We start from the raw sequence: 17369 nt of genomic DNA, 5'->3' as shown, positions 1-17369 counted from the left end.
TATTTGGATTTTAGATATATATTTTCTCATTGTACAACAGAACTGTCCTACTGGTTTTCCACTGGGATGGAACCTTGCATTCAGACAGGTAGCGTGTGAAGAGTCGGGCCAGTGTATTGATGAGTACTGGTGGCAGATTCTTTAGGTGTTTGAGTCCGACCTTGTCCGGACCAGGTGCTGTTTGCGTCTTTACCAACAAAATAGCGTGTCGGATTTCAGAAGGGAGAACATTGGTAACAACATATCCATCCTACAGAATTTGGTATGTGGACAGGTGGACATGGCTATCAAAAAGATCTGAGTAGAAGTCGTGAATAATCCTCTCCATTGCCTTTCTGGAGGATGTGATAGATCCATCAGGATGTCGAAGGGCAGTCAACTTGGTCTTGCAGTTGGCGAAGGACAGGTGAGCACTGCGAATACTTTTCCTGGCTTCTGCTGCACTGGCCAACACTGCTGCTCTTCTCTCTTTGGGGTCTTCCGTTATGGCATCTCTGCACAGCTTTGTGAGCTCGGACATTAGCTTGTGGTTGCCTGAGGCTCGCGCCAAACCATGTTGACGAATGAGCTCGAGAGTTTCCAAAGACAGGCGTCTGTTTGTGGCTTTCTCACTCTCGGCATTCTTTGCACAGACATGGAGGTGCTGAACCAGTTGATCGTATCCCTCTTCCATGTTGTCAAGGACAACATCTTCCCACGTTGCTGCAATAGTGCCAAAGAGCTCCCAGTTGGTGGTCATTCTGGGAGTTGCCTTCTTAGACTTAAATTTTGCACACTTTTCTCCCTGCTCTGTGAAGTAGAATTTTGCACGAAGGAGATGGTGGTCCGATCCCATTTGGAATTTTGGGACAACAGCGACCTTTTCATTTAAAGGATATCATGGTGACAAAGATGATTGTCTTTGTCCAGCCTAATCAACCTACATATCAAATAACATACACTAATTACTATTCAGATATATCTATGGCTTTTGTAACTATTTAATAGAGATCAAAATTATCCATAGGAAGCTTGATTTTTAAAAAAGGTAATTATTAAACCATAAGTGAACCACTATTGTATATTTATTTTAGGGAAATAATTTACATTTAAACTGTATATTGCTTTGCTTTTCTGTAAGTGTAAGAAAGCATAACTGTAAAAGTGGCATTCTAGTACAGAACAACAGAAAACATTTTTACCCACACAGAGAGAAAAATAGAGAGACAGAGACAGAGAGACAGAAAGAGAAAGATGGGTTAGGTGATATTCCACAGAACTAAAGAGAAAACAAATTAATTGGTTTTATTAAATGAAGTCTTTTTTTTTTTTAATATCAGTGATGCCAAGTGAGTCTGACATATGTGTCATCTTCTTTACTTGATAGGAAATAGCATTTGGCTTTTAGTCTGCCAGAAATAAACTTGGTATATTCAGCGTTGCCAATCAGTGATGTTTTTATTTATTTTTAAAACATGTAATGAAAAAGCAATCCATAATTCTCTTTCATTTGCCAGATCTTCTGTCTGTGATTCTAAATTTGGAGGCTATAAATTCAAATAATGAATTTGTCATTCAGAATGAGTGTGCTTTAAAGTCACAACGGCCAGAGAGAACTTGAGAATGCCAAGAGGTGTCTCATCATTTCACATGTAGATAACAAAAAGTTGTGTCATATTTAAGTAGAATCCGAAACCATGGGCCATAGAACAAACCAGGTCAATGCCTATTGTTATATGGTCTCTGAGTTCAACATCATTTTTAAAATTTATTAGGGTTTGATTGGAAAAGTATGTTTTGTGACATGAAAATTGTATTTAATTATTTTTATTTAAGTCTCTATAAATAAAGTGTTAGTTGCATATTTGTTAACATATATCTATAGTACATTTCCTGGTACAATGGCATAACTGTGCATAGGTAGGAAATGATTGCATTGTCTTATCCTTTGTAGAAGATGCTTTACAAACCTTATCCTGAAGTCTCAAATCTAATAGATCACATAAATCTTCCTTTTTGGCTGTCTTACTCTTTTAAAATCACCTTTTAAAAAACAAAATAATCTTAATATGCTTACTTTGATTTATGTCTAGGCCATCTGTATTATACATTTAATAAAATAGGTACCTATTAATAAAATAGGTAAGTACATAAAGCATGGGTCAAACAGAGAATATCTTCCCTGCAAAAGTTTTATTTTTAGAGCACTCTTTTTCCCTTTTCAATTGTCTTCACCACAGCACCAGAAAATTCAAAATGCACTTGTGGGACTCCCTTCAGCTGGATTCTCTGGGTAATTCCAGCTTCCAATCTTCTTCCTTTTTTCTGTCTTAAAAACACTAAAGATCCATTACAACAAATAATAAAACCAGTCTTTTCCGTCACCCCTCCAGGCTACAATTGACTATGTGTTATCTGATCTTTTCTTCCTAGGGAATCAGTTGTGTCATTTATACTCTGATAAGACTCAGTCACAAACATATGTTTCTTCAAGGCATTCTCTTTCCCCCAGGCTTAGATGTTCTTAGATTCCAGGGATCTAAGATCTAGAATATAAAAAAGAATGCAGTAGGAGGGGGGAAAAAAACCCCAAAACTGTGCTTATAATAGACAAGGGGAAAAAATAGGCTTCTTTTTTCTAAAATTAAAAGATCCCTCAAAACTGTTATAAAAAATATCACCTAACCTATTTTCTTGATAAAATAAGTGAATTTGTACTTAGTAAAGATATATTTCATTTTTTTACTAACTTTTAAGCACACATTTTCCTTTTTAAATTTAGTTATTTTATTTATGTGTATATATATACATATATATATATATTTATCAGTTTGCATTTGTTTGAGAGGGGAGTATTTCCAAAAATAAAGGAAAATAAGGCCTAAATCTGTTGCATTCTTAATTGCAATCCAAACTGTATTTGCAAGACGAAGAACAAATTGGCAATACATGGCTTTGATTAGAAGCATGTTTTGCCTTTAAAGGGATGCTAATTTTCAAAATCCCTGCAGATTGATATGAAGCACAGATGTGCACAGCAGTAAGTGCACAATATGCAGTCGTGTACCTTATCTTCCAAAGTAGCAGTCAAAAATGGCACTCAACCTAATTAGCTCTCAAAAATGATTTAGAAGGACAGGAATTGGGAGGAGAGTCAGAGCCAGACAATATGTTGCTAAGTTTTGAAATAGAAACCTGTCTTTAGAAGAGTCTTTAAAAAGATTCATACGTGGGAAGGAGAATGATAAAACATCACTCAGGGTCAAGTTCTACTGTGATTCCATCACCATCAGTAGTGAGGCTTTGCATTTAGCTTTAAGAGGGCTTTCCTTTTAAACCACTGTTAACTAAAATAAAATATTACCACTTGATGGAAAAAATGGCAAAAATATTTTTCAGTGTTTAAGTTGGTGGTTGTCAGGAGGAAAATGTTAATGCTGAAAGAATTCTGATTAGCAGCTTCCTGGGTTGCAACTTACATAAAAAATAGGTAGATTATCCTTAGTAGAGAAAAAAAAGGTAAACCGAAGTAAGGTACAAAACATTTGTCTGTGACAGGCGTGTAACAATTCATAAAGGTGTGGCCAGACAAGAAAACTCATATTTTCATATCTCAAATTTGGGATGGTTATTTCTGAGCAAGGTACCACTGCATGTACAAGAAAATGCAAATTAAGATAATGTTTTGTTAGATTTTTTGGTTGTTTTGGTTCTGGTCTTTGCAGATTTCTTGATCTGATTTCTTCATATAATTCTGGCATGGGGTTGGAATAGAGATGGGTGTGGGTCACAGAGAGTTACATTGCTTAAAGGGGCAGGGTTTTGTTGGCATTATAGCTGACTCAAAAAATATCTGCAGATTCACCTCCTCTGTGCCAAATTTCTATTTCACATCATGGAAATCTACTAACATGAGAGTAGGTTTTCTTAACTCTTTTGTTCTTGACCTCAACCTGTTCAAACTTCCCTCAAAGCTTCTAGCATTTTCTATATTGTGATATAGTAGGGTATTTTAGCTTCTTAAATCAAGTTAATTTCTTCTTAACCATAGCCTTTTTTTGAGGACATATATTTTCACTAAATTACACACTGGATTTACTTAATTTGGGTTGAACATTCAAGAATACTTCCAGGAGAAATAGACATTTTTATTTAAAGCTATAATAATAATGGTAAAATTAGTAATGGTCAAAAATCACAAAGACCTAAAAGTGCAATTTTGCCTCAAAATGTATAAGATTTGTTTTAGTATTAAAACATTCAGAAATCTGATTTGAGAAAGTAACTGAATATAACTCCAAAGTAATTCTTAAAAGTTAAAATAATCAAATCCATGGTATATTAGAGAAAACGTGTTTAATTAAAATGTCTATCATGGCTGCACTTGGCGAAAAAATTTTGTATACTTATGTACAAAGAACCAATGTTTGAAAAATGTAAAAATATCTAACCTAAGACTACGTATAATGTAGTAATTATTTTCGTGAACCATTGATTTAGAATACACTATCGTTTTAAACCCATTCACTTTTACATTTTTAATATACAAAGGGAAAAATCTTTTCACAAATAATCTAAATGAATTCAAATGTGATGTTCATATATGATAAGGTTCTGTTCAACATTTTTAACTGTCTCTTAAAAAAAAATCACTCTCTGGGGCTGAAGCAATAGCACAGTGGGTAGGGCATTTGCCTTACGTGCGGCTGACCTGGGTTTGATTCCCAACATCCCATATAGTCCCATGAGCACCGCCAGGAATAATTCCTGAGTGCAGAGTCAGGAATAACCCCTGAGCATTGACGGGTGTGACCCAAAAAGAAAAAAAAACACTCTGTGCATGTGTTAAATATCTATATCTCTATATTTTTATTTTGTAGGTAAATCACTCTATAGATGAAAGTTTATATTGATTTCTATCCCTAATCTTACTAATAAAATGAACATAGAAAACTTACATAACCTAACTCCATTTCTCCATCTTCTGTTTATACTGCAGAAGGCTAGTTTAAAATGAGAAATAATTTTTAAGTATAATCCAGACTTAGTGTGGCTCTCTACTCTTCCTCTATCTTTCCCTGAATAAATTTTTCATTCTATCTATCCTTTCGGTTCCAGGTCTGATATTTGGATTTCCTTCTATACTCCTTTCCACTCGTTTTCAATAAGAGCCCTTCTAATTTTCACTTTTATATTTTTTCTCATTTTTTCATACATCCCAGTGTATTTGTATTTGAGAATAACTGCTATTTCATAAGGAACCAAACTTTTCTCCACACTGTTGAAAATTAGTGTTTCATCTTTCCCTCTTGTAGTTTGTGCTATCTCTACCAAAGATTTTCATCAACTAATAAAAATTACATTCTTCCTAATGGAAAATACAATTCTGAACCTGTTTCTACATTCTGACAATTTTCTCTGGGACATGTCTTACAATAAAGATATTTTCAGTTTCCTCACATTCTCTTAACATTTCCTTATTCTATGCTTCTTAGGGAAAGTAAAATTTAATGTGCCAAAAATATGTATTTTCAACGAGAAATCATGGAATTAGATTCATAAGCAAAAATAAATAGTCTTCATCCCCTTAATTGAAATGGAACCAAAAGAAATTAAGATTTGGATTTAAAAATTAATTCATTAATTAATTTTTAAAAATATAAACCCAGAAAACTCTCAGAGCAGGGGTAGCACTGTAGCTTGCTGGGCTCTCTGAAAGGGATAGAGGAATCAAACCCGGGTTGGCTTCGTGCAAGGAAAACACCTTACCCGCTGTGCTATCACTCCAGTTCAGAGCAGAAGTATTGAAATTAAAAGTAATTTTATCTTATTTTGTCCATCCTCCAAATGCCTATGTAAAGAGGATAGCATGTCAATAAACTTGTCTCAGAAAGCAAAAGAAATGTGCACAATACGTAGGTGTTCATTAGTCTGCAGCATACCCTTCCCAGAAGTATAAATTCTTTTATTTTCCCTCAAAAAAACATCTTATTATAACCGTATAGAAGATGGTTCTCTAGGACCTGAGAACTATGGACTTTTTGTTTCCTTTTGCTTGGGGGCCACACCTAGCAGTGCTCCGGGCTTATTTCTGGTGCAGTGCTCAGGAAGAACTCTTGGTGGTTCTAAGGGACTAGATGGGGTACTAGAAATTAAACCATGGCAGTGTCTAAAAGACAGGTGCACTACCTGTTGTACTATCGCACTGGCCATTCAACTTGAACTTTTGCTGTTGTGAAATTATCTTAATAATATTCAGTGACACTACCACAGTCACACATGAAAAGAATATAATTTTGCTGTGTAACAGAAAAAAATTACTATGACACTTTTTAGAATTTCTTAATATTTACAGCTCTTATAGTTTCTCCGAACTGTTTAAAAATATTTAAATATGTAGCTATATGTTTCTTATATTTCTCAATTATCCTTCTTGATTTGAATAAGTAGAATAGATGCTGAGTGTTCCTGTCTTCCAGTTAGTGGCTTGGGAATCTCTGTATTGGAATTACAACCAAAAATCCAGAGTTACATTGGCTGGCACTCAGGGATAGAAGCCAAAAAGCAGTTTGCTTCCATCTGGGTAAGGAGAACTTTATTCTCTCATTTCTGAAAGCAGAAACATATTAATTACCAAGAAGAGATCCTCTCTACAACCTTCTGGATGAAGCACAGAAAAAAAAAAATCTAAAGCAAAGTGATGAGTCTCTTTAACAATGCAGCCTACCGAAGGCAAAGTTGATTCTGTACCATACCAAACATAATGTCACACTATTCAACATATTACAACTCTTTTCAGACTCCTCAAGATTTGTGAAGAAAAGCCATGCTTCCTATTTGAATTGTGTGTGTGTGTGTATGTGTGTGTGTGTGTGTGTGTGTGTGTGTGTGTGTGTGTGTGTGTGGTGCTGGGAATCTAACCCAGTTTTTATGCATGAAAGGTATGAAGAGCACTACAACCTGACCCTAATATATTATTCTTTAAAATAGGGTCCAGATTTTTGCTTCTTTCATGAAAATGTTGAGGTTCACAAAGTATATTAAACTTGCATCAAAATCAATTTCAGTCTCATTCTAAATGTAAACAATATAGGTTTCCATAGAATGGAATCAGGAATAATCAGCAACTTCACAGTCATTCCCACATTCACTTACCATTCATGAAAATGAAGTATGATGTGTTGAGTGCTTATGTCTCACCATGCTTAATATCTTGAAATCCAAACACCCAGTGTGCTTGATATGATAGTATTACTCTGAAAACTAATTATTTCATGAATGAAGCTCTGATAAATAGGACTAATGCCCTTATCAAAGAGTTTTGCCTTGTTTCTTTCATGTAAATATATATAGTCAGCACAGAAACAAAGTCAACTCTCTTTGCAACGCACACAGAAGTAGCACAAGAAATTGAAGATACAGGTTCTAATAGATCAAAAGCTAAGATGCTTGTCTTCCATGTGACAAACTCCATTTCCATTCCTGGCATTTCATATGGTCCCAGAGTATCACCAGGAGTAAACCCTGAACACCACTTAGTGTAGCCACAAAGCAAAACACAAAAGCAAAGGAAGAAATTAACTATACGGGCTGGAGCTATAGCACAGCGGTTGGGCTTTCCCTTTCACAAGGCTGACCCAAGTTCTATTCCTCCGCACCTCTGGGAGAGCCCGACAAGCTACCGAGAATATCGAGCCCTCACAGCAGAGCCTGGCAAGCTACCCATGTGTATTGGATATGCCAAAAACAGTAACAATAAGTCTCTCAATGAGAGACGTTACTGGTGCCCGCTTGAACAAATCGATGAGCAACAGGATGACAGTGACAGTGACAGTGATATCCTGACCTTAGACTTCTAGGTTCCAGAAATCTGAAAAATAAAGTTTATGTTGTTTAAAACCAGCTTTAAAGCACTTTGTTAGCAATCTGAATTGTCTAGGTATTTATTTAAAGTAATATATTCAAGGGCAGAGATAATTAAAATTAGTCAGATGATTGTCTTGCATCTTATGCCCATGCATCTAAGTCATTCACAGAATTTAACAACTAAAAACAACTCCAACAACAACAACAAATTGTTAGCAACCCGAACAATCCAGAGTAAATCTTGAGCATTGCTGGATACACCTCAATATACTTCAACAAATTAATCAAATACAATATTTTTATTTGATTGTACACACTTAAGTGCATCATAATTTTTATCCTATCATATCAAGATGAGGCAAAGTTGCTTGTAAACACAAATTAAGACTGATGTACATGTTATACTTTACCTTAATAATCTTAATTCATCTTTTACCATCTAAACTTTAACAATCATACTTACATTCTTAAGTTTTAAAACCTTTAGCACTCTGATATTATTTCTGTATAAAGTTTATTTAATTCAATCATAGCTATATATTCTAATCAAAGGGCCAGCTATTTTATTCCTAAATTTATAGGAATCAAAGTTAAATAAGACAATGACATTTCTATCTTGTATATTTTTTTCAAGGGGAATCTTAGAATTTTATGGATCCTCTAGTTTCTGTATTTTAGACAGTGTATTTAGCAATGTTGCACCAATCCGATGTAATCTATACTTTTGATTGGTTGTACAATAGTATTTCCTTTCAATAACTTCTTGATATTTGATATTTGATGAGGAATTGTGTGTGCCACAGACAGGTTATAGTAGCAAATAAAGAAATTATGATTTTGATAACTTGCTGTGTTCACAGTCCAACTTATTGTCCTTGCTATACTCTGATCCATTGTTTTACATACATATATATAAACCAATATATCCATTGTTTTATACATATATATATAAAGCAATATTTTATATAATATATGTGTTTCCTAAATTTTCCAGCTGCTTCAGGCAATGACATCTTGTCATTTCCTGCCAAACACACTTTTGGTCTACAGTAGTTCTTCAAGGATGAATTAGTTCCCATCTTAGATGTCATCTAAATTGATTGTAAACTGATATAAACTGTCTCAATTCAACTGCCGGTACATATGGTTAGGTCACAGAGTCCTTCTCGGAGCAGCAAAATGCCCAGGCAAAATGCCCAGGCATCAAAGGCAATGTGAGAGTTGAGGGCTTGAGTTCTTGTTTATGCAGTTGCTCACAGCTTAAATTTACTAGGAGGTTGGCCTTGGTCTTGCCACAGACCTCATCCCCTAGAATCTATATAAAGCAGAAACACCAGGTCCTGTAGACAATCCATGGGTTTTTTATTGAGATCTAAGTAAAAAATTGACAGAAGGAACCTGAACTCATGTGTGGAATCAGAATGCTGGTGATAATCCTTTTGCCTTTCGTCAACATTATGCACTCAGTTATCTCCCAACTATTATTCATGCTCTAATGCTTGTTTGATAGGAGTCACAAATTTGGTAGGGGGTGGTGCCTAAACTCAATTTGCAGAGATAACTTCAATACACGGTTCTTTTGAGAAAGATAGAAGATGGAGAAAATAAAACCTGATGAGGAACTGTTCTAAGACTTTTTTTTCTTTTTAATGAACAAGATAATTTCTATTGAAAACAATTTTCTTAGGAACACATGAAGGGAGAGAAAGAGAGAAAGTTTGAGTTCAAAACAAGACATGGTCTTCTCTAGAGTGGGAAAACAAGCAGAGAGACATAGAGATAAGCAAAGTGAGATTCCTGTTCAAGGGAGAACACAGGCTTGAAAAACAATCCAAAAAAATATTTTTTGAATTTTTTTTGGTTTACTTGCTCTTCGTTAGAAGTGACTTTTCTTCTTGCTTTTCAAGTGATGTAATTAAATGGTAAAATTTAAAATCTCTGATTTTAAATATATATTTTTATTTTTCAATTTTATCTGAGATGCCGTGATTTACAATGCCATTAATGATAGTGTTGCATGCTCTCGACCTCCAACACCACACGCTCCACCAGCATGTCCTCTTCTCTCTATCATTTCTCACCCTACCCCTTCACTGCCACCGCCTTGGTAAGCTCCATTTTAAAGAATGGTTCTCTAGTTCCATTGCCATTGACCATTTGTTTACTGTACAATCTTATAATCTATTATCAAGTCATAATTTTAAGTAGTGCTTACTTTCTCAAGCTCAAAATATCATAGAGTGTGAAAAATGATTGTACTGTATTTCAAATTCACTGAGGATTTATTTTCTCTTTTAAAATGATTGATCTTAGGGCATTTTTAAACTTAATGTAATTGAAGTAACAATGATTTGCAAGTGTGTAAAAGTTTGAGGGCTACAATATTACAATAATACACTCATGTCTAAAAAATCAGCATCTCTTCATCACTGTCATATTCCCTTTCCTGTCCAACTTCCACCTTGGTGAGAAACTCTCATTCTCATGCTCTGATTCTTTATATGCCACATATAAGTAATGTGATGCAGAATTTGTCTTTGTTACCTGACTGATTTAACTGACATGACACCCTCTAACTCCATACATGTTATAGTAAAATGCAAGATTTTGTTTTTTCTTTGGTGGGGGTGGAGGGCTGGGGCAAAAGCACAGAGGGTAGGGCATTTGCTTTGCATGTGGCCAACCCCGATTCGATTTCTCTGCCCCCCTTGGAGAGCCCAGCAAACTACTAAGAGTATCTTGCCCTCACAGCAGAGCCTGGCAAGCCACCCATGGTGTATTCGACATGCCAAAAACAGTAACAAGAAGTCTCACAATAGAGACATTACTGGTGCCCGCTCGAGCAAATCGGTGAGCAACAGGATGACAGTGATACAGTGACACACAGCTGTGCTCGGGGCTTAGCCCTGGTTCTTTAATCAGGGAAAACTCTTAGTGTTTTTATTAGGGGGACTGATGCAGTGGTGGGAGCAAATTGGGTAGACCATGTACAAGGCAAACTTCTTACCAGCTGCACTGTCTCTTCAACCTAGTTTTATATTTTCTTGTAGTTGAATAATTTTGTGTATAAATACTGCATCTTCTTTACCATCCGTCTGTCCTTTGTACTCTGTATTGTAAATAGTGCTGCAATGATTATAGGTGTACATGTACTTTTTTGAATTAATGATTTTGTCATCTTGGTATGATAGATACCAATGAGTGGAAACTTAATGAAATGGTAACTCTATTTTTAGTTGTTGAATTATTTTTTTCATAGAGACTGAGCCTGTTAACATGCTCATAGTAAATTCAGTTTACTTTTTCTGCACACTCTCACCAGAATTCTTTCTTGTGGCCATTCCAGCATAGGCCATTTTCACAGGTAAGAACTTATTTTTTGTTCTGACTTTTATTTATCTAATAATCTAATAATTTGAGACATCAGTGTAAGTTAACTCATCTTTGGGTAGGCTCATGTTTATCCCTAGAACTTTGCATTTGTGTCTAAACATTTGAAGAAGCACTGACCTGAAGAAGTGGTAATCTGAAATCTTCAATGATATTTAAGATTCTTTTAGTAGAAGCTTCAGCAGGAAAGATCTTATCTGCAGGAAGGAACATACTGGAATGTGATATTACTTGGTTCAAGTGATATAGAATATCAAGCATCGCAGCATAAGTTCCCTGTAAGCATAATACCTTTTTGGCAAAGATAGTAGTCTACAACCTGGACTACTGTGTAGGATAACATTGGTTTGTTCTTTTCACCTTGCCACAGGGAGCTTAGGTTTATTGAGTTACTCCCATCATGGTGCTCTCATTCCTTTATGTTTATTTGTAACTTCTTTCTTTGTGCTCTGTTGAACTATAAATATTGTTTTTTTTTTCTTCTCCTTAAGTCCTTTACATAGTTAATTCAGAGAAATATACTTTTTGTATGGACACAAGAAGACAGTTAATGCTATGCTTTTGTTACTTGGAAGTTAATTGACTCTGAATGATATTTTCCTCCTGGACATCTGTTCTCTCGACTTAAGCCTCAGTTGCCCTTACTTCCTAGCACCCCCAAAGCAGGGTACCAACGATGGACTGGATGGACTCAGGGCAAGCTGTGAGTTATGTGCTACCCTGGCATCGAAATGGGCTTGGCCAAAGTGCCATAACACTTAACTAAAAGTTTAATAGCATGGTCATGGACAAATTCTGTCATGATCCAAAAATCATTAACTTGATTCGAACCCTGCTAGGGTTAGGAATGATTAATCCGGTCTGAGCACTGTAATCTGAATCTGTGGAAAAACGTCCCCAGGAAAGCCACCCTCCCAGCTCAATGTATATCTTAGTGTGTCCAAAAAAAACCCTAATATTAACAAATAGAAATACAATGTTAATTAAGATGTTAATTAAGTTATTGGATTAAGGAGAAGAGAAACACCCTTAAGTGGTATTTCACCCCTTGAGCCTGATTGGCAATCAAGAAGGGTTTTCCATATTGATTTTGCTGCCTGATGGGGTGTGGTGTCTACCCCCAGTGTAGAGTGTTGGAGAGAAACGAGAGAGAACAGGGAAGCAAGGTGGAGCGCAGAGAGACTAAAAAGGGGGTCAGAGGGAGAAGAATGTAGGGGAAAAATGCAGGAGCAGGCGCATGGAGAGAAGAGAGATGCCGCTTCGAGAGGTAGCACTAAGAGATGAGCAAGAGAGACAGGAAGAGACCGAAATGAGGGAAAGTGTGAGGCTAGAATGGGGAACTAAGTGAAACTGGAACAGTCATGTAGAAACAATGGAATAAATGGCAACTGATCATCAACCAGCTGGGTCTTTGTTACATCATTCATCCACCCCATAGCATGGGCTGCCCCAGGGAGGGGGAGTGGCCCGAGTCCACCAAATGTGGAAAGTGAGAGAGAGAGCCGCTGGGCCTTCCCCTAGCCACCCAGAGATTATACACTACTATACAGTTTTACTGAAAACTAGGGATCCACAATGGCTTCAAATATTAGGATCATTGGAGTCATCAACAGTTCTTTCATATGTCCTGTGGAGACCAGAGACCAGAACCAGTGATCAGAGACCAAGATGAGACATAGTAATGTCTAGATTTAGTAGTGTAATTACACTCAGTTCTGGAGCCACTTGCATATACCTATGAAGTACCTGCCTCTGATTTTACAGATAAATGCATAATGATGGTATCGGGACAGGCAGAATGGTAAGGGACAGCTACTGCATCAGTGCACTCTTGAAGACCGAGAGATTTTTGTGCAATCATGTGACTATATTCTTATCCTAGTCATTCACACAGCAGAGATATAGTCACAGGTGTCAGACTGAAAGTATACAGGCATGCATTTGGAAGGGGTAACAACAGATAAGTATAGCGAAACATACCAGTGACAGAAGTAGAGTCATATCATAACCATAAGTAGCTACAGGTGCCTGACAGTTGGTGTGATGTGTGTGGTTGCACAGTCTTCTCGGGCATGTTCATTGAACTGGAGGTTATTGAGGGACCGGCAGCTTGCAAATACACAGCTGGTGAGCGTGGCTGCATGTGCTTGCATGGTGGGGGCTTCAGTTGGGATGTCAAAGCTGGATTCTCACACTTTCACAGAGGCAGAGACCTGGGCTGGTGACTGATATTGTTTCCTGGATTCAGTGGGAGCGATATGGAGAACAGAATAATGAGGGACTCAGGCATCTGCAAACTTGGTACAGATGGTGCCAATGCCTGATACATCTGCAGGGGCTCCCCAGTTCTTATACTTCCATTTGTTTCCCTAGGGTGGAAATATTCAGAGCTTGTCTTCAGAGAAGGTCACCATGAACTCTAATGATTCCTGGTGTGCGGCTGCTATCTCTTTCTTATTCGTAGTCATCTCCGTGCATCTCAACCTTGGCATTTCAAGTGAGGGGATGTCAAAACAACTTTCAGGTTGTTTCCTACAAAGCTAGGGAGGGCAGTACCTTATTCCACTCTTCCTTTTGGCCATGCTTGTAACTTCAGTTTTAAAATGATGATTGTGGTTGTCTGCATAAATAAACAAAATCACTAAGCGTTCCTAGAAACAATGTACAGCATTGAACTATTTATGCATAATGATAATATGATGTATATGTTAATTAACTCAGTTTATTTTATAATTATCTTTTAAGGTTTTTTTTAATGAACCATGGTGAGATACACAGTTTATGAAGTTGTTCGTGATTGGGTTTCAGACATATAATATCCCAATACCCGTCCCTTAATCAGTGTTCTTTCCCACCAATAATGTCCCCAGTTTCCTACCACAGCCACCCCCCCCCATACACACCCCTGGCTCAAGAGCTAGCATTTATTTTAAACTAAACTATGAAAACTAAGTAGGCAAGATTCCCCAAATATCTCATGTACCCAACCTTGATATACTAGCGGTTGTAAGGGTTGTGATGACAACCCATATGCTCTTTGGTGAAGGCACAAAAAGGGAAATAGGCAATTCAAGAGAGTAAGTGAAAATTAGTTTCAAAGTATTTTCCAACAAATCCTTGGATCAGATATTTGGTACTGATACCGAAGAGATGGAACTGGTTATTTTATTTAAAAAGTCATATTTTTGGCCCCATATAGTTACAGCCTATGTCAGTTTATTTTATAGGTATCAGTTTTTAAATAGCCATATAAATGATGTTGAAGAAATAATGCAATATGCTGGATTCACAGTAAGAGTACAATAAATATTTCTTTAATTGAATTGGATATAAGCCAACGGTGTATATCATAGTTATCAACTGGAAAACAAACCACCATATTTTTGGAAGAATATGAAAAGTTGCCCTAGCATTTCTCATCTATTTAGTGGTCACGTTGCTCCTACATCATGATTTCCTACAGAGTTAATTTCTCACTTCGGCGCATAATAATACAAGCACAGTTATACATCTTTTTGCTTCTTAGCCCCCAAAGTAATTTTACAATTCATGTTCAAATAGCTAAGCTGTATGAATTGTATGACTAAATTAAAGCTACTCCAATGTTTTGATGACTTTAGAAAAAGTTAATAAATAGATACCGCTGCTTCTGCCAAGACAGTTTGAGCAAAGTTGTTTGTGTTAGTTCATTGTAAAGTAAACATCCCACTGATAAGGTTTGATAATTAGCCTTTGAGGGTAGAAGTTTCAGTGTAGTAAAGAGATGATAAAAGAAATTGTACTGCAGAAATTATAGGGCCAGGTTAAAAATGAAAACTTGATGAGTAACACATTTAAGGAATCCTAAAATGATGTAGACTTGTTCTAATCCAACACATCTGAACTTAAATTGGATGATTCTATGAAATTTATAACATTTCTGATATCAATTTTAACTACTAAAGAAAGACAAATCTTGTATTCTTGTTAGAATGGAATGGGATAACAAGCAAAAACAAGTATAATACCAACAACTAAAGAATATTCAAGTATATGACCAGAGTGTCTGGCAGTGAATCACTATGTCGGGTCAAGCAGCTTCTTTCTTGTCTGCCTACTCTACATATACAGCCAATAGTGATTGTTTAACATCTTGATTATCAACTCTTTACAGCAATGCTAGATATTGGTATATGTAGAATTAATGATTATAAGCTAATTAATAATTCATGTAAATAATTTTATAGCTATTCTATGAATTATGAAATAATCTTCCTATTTACAAAATATTATAATTTTGAAGTTCTTATCTGAAATGGATTCTGATTAATATTATTCATTTTCAAATAGATTCAGGATGCTCTAATGAAAAGTTACAAGAGCACAAGCCACACCAGCCAAAACACAGAATTTCATCCATATGCCAGATTGGAGGATGCTACAGCACTGCCAAAATAGCCTTTAAGAAGCAGATGTCACTACTGGGGAAACACTTTTCACTCCCGCTCATTTAATTCTTACATTACTAATTAGCCTTAGCCCACACAAGAACTAAAATTATTCTCTGAGAAGAGATGCTTTGACTCTTGCAGTTATATTTAAATTTGACTTTTTGCTGTCACATTCATTAGTGCATTTGCCACTTCCTGTGCTTGCTTCCTTCTGTCTTCCGCCCTTCTTCCTTTACTTATTGTTCATATATAGAGTTCACCAAATGTCTTTGTCTCTATTTAGGTGTCATTAGTCACCTCAAATTTATTGAGTCCAAAATCCAACTCCCAATCATACCTTCATCCCGAAATGTTTTTAATCTTAGTGAACAGTGTTATTCTTCCCACAGAGATAATAATTTTTTGAAGCATCTTTTATTTCCCTTTCAGTTTGTAGACAAAGCACACTAGCACTGTAGCACTGTCCTCCCATTGCTCATCAATTTGCTCAAGCGGGCACCATTGTGAGACTGTTTGTTACTGTTTTTAGCATATCGAATATGCCATAGGTAGCTTGCCAGGCTCTGCTGTGTGGGCGAGATACTCTCGGTAGCTCGCCAGGCTCTCCAAGAGGACGGAGGAATCGAACCCAGGTTGGCCACGTGCAAGGAAAATACCCTACCCACTGTGCTATTGCTCCAGTCCAGACAAGGCAAACAAACATTCTTCGATTTTTTTTAAGTGAATCACCATGAGGTACAGTTACAGACTTACAAACTTTCATGCTTATGTTTCAGTCATAAAATGATCTACTACCCATACCTCCACCAGTGCCCATTCTCCACCACCAATGATTCCAGGATCCTTCCCCCACCCCCCTACCCCCCACCATACCCCGCTGTGGCAGGGCATTCCCTTTTGCTCTCTCTCTTTTTGGGTGTTGTGGTTTGCAATAGTGGTATTGAGTGGCCTTCATGTTCAGTCTATAGTCTACTTTCAGCTCGCATCTCCCATCCTGAGCAGGACCTCCAAGCATCCTTTATTTGTTGGTCCCTTCTCTATCTGAGCTGCCTTTACCCCCAGCATGAAAGCATATAAACATTTAACTCTAAAAAAATTCTCTAGAAGTTAAATGCTTCCTTGTCATTTTCTCCCCCACCCCACCCCCCTCTATTCAAGGCAGAGGAAAACACAGCTGTGCTCGGGCCTTACTCTTGGCTCTGTTAGTTACTCAGGAACTAATACAGGAAGTGTTCATGGAACAATATGGAATGCTAGGGATCAAATCTGGATCAACTGTTTGTAAGGCAAGTGCCTAGCTGTGGTACTGTTGCTCTAGTCTGCCATTATCTCTTTTCTGAATCACTGCAGGTACTTCAGTAGGTTCCCATACAGGACTCATATGCTGCCAAATATCTGCCATTAATGATTTCAGTGCCACAATGCTGACCTCATCTCATAATACTCCTCTCTCTTCCATTTCTAACAGTAGGAACTGAATCTTCTATCATGATCTGTGAGGACCCTCTCTGTTCTCATTCCTTTGTTTTCTCATTGCCTGCAATGAACTCTTCTCTTATCTACACTTTTTTAAAAAAGCACAATTTTTGCTACTGGCTACTTTTCTTATTATTGGATATGAATGAGCCCCACCAGGGAATATCAATTTCTTGTAGTAAATAAGTAATTTTCACCTCAAAAATAGGACTTTCAGCTCTCCATCCT

This window comes from Sorex araneus, chromosome X, assembly GCF_027595985.1.
Source record: "Sorex araneus isolate mSorAra2 chromosome X, mSorAra2.pri, whole genome shotgun sequence".
In the NCBI taxonomy this organism is placed as follows: domain Eukaryota; kingdom Metazoa; phylum Chordata; class Mammalia; order Eulipotyphla; family Soricidae; genus Sorex; species Sorex araneus.
Note: the sequence above shows the minus strand (reverse complement) of the source record.